Here is a 942-nt window from a genome sequence, read left to right on the forward strand (position 1 = left end):
GGAGGGGAGGGTAAAGGGGGGGGCACAGTCCATGGGGGCCCCCAGGTTTCGGGAGGGGGCTGGGCTATGGGGACCCCCGGCCTTGGGGGCCTGGCGGTGGGGGACCCCGGGGACAGGCGGGGGCGGCTCTGCCCCCCCCCCACGAGACCCCCCCGGGCCGTGGAGCCCAGCGAGGGAGGCGCCGGCCGGGCGCCTTCGGCCTCCCGCCAGGTGCTCGCCCGGGTGAAGGCAGGTTCAGCAATGCCGGATTTCCAGTTCCTCCCTCCTGCCGCTCGCCAGCACCACGCGGCGCAGCCGGCCACAACCCGCTCCCGTTGGGAGCCCCCGGCCCAGCCAACCCCCCCCCCGGGCCTCACCGCCAGGCTGGGGAAACCGAGGCAGGGCGCAGCGGCCTGGCTGCGGTTCGGGGCAGCCCTCCCGCAGCGGCAGGGCCCGGCTCCGCAGCCAAAAGCCCTCGAGGAAGCAGCCGAGGGGAAGCGGGGCAAGGGCAGCGCTCGCCGGTGCCTTCGGGGTGGCATCGCCCTGCCCCAGGCCCATGGCCGCAAGGGGTTGAGGCGAAGGGAGGGCTCCCGAAATGCTGCCCCCCCCCCCCGGCTGGAGCAGCCCCCACGGGCAGGAAGCTGCCACCCGCCGCGGTGCCGGTCCGGAAACACGGCCTGGCGCGTGGTCGCAGGTGAAAACCCGCTGCGGGATGGGAGCCGGGGGCCCTTCGTGTCCCACTGACGGCTGCCGCCAGCGGAGCTGGATGGCCCTAAGCGGGGGGGGGGGGGGGGGGCACAGGGGGCTGGCAGCAACGTGAGCGGTGTCTGAGATGAGCCAGGGGCTCCCCGCGTGCCGGATCCTGCCTCCGCTCAGCACCGCTCCCCGCGGTGGCATTGCCACCCGCGTCGTGTCAGGCGGTGTCACATGAAGGTGGGGGGGGGGGGCACAGTAGTGGAGCCA

This window comes from Apteryx rowi, unplaced genomic scaffold, assembly GCF_003343035.1.
Source record: "Apteryx rowi isolate R43461 unplaced genomic scaffold, aptRow1 scaffold_428, whole genome shotgun sequence".
Taxonomy (NCBI): domain Eukaryota; kingdom Metazoa; phylum Chordata; class Aves; order Apterygiformes; family Apterygidae; genus Apteryx; species Apteryx rowi.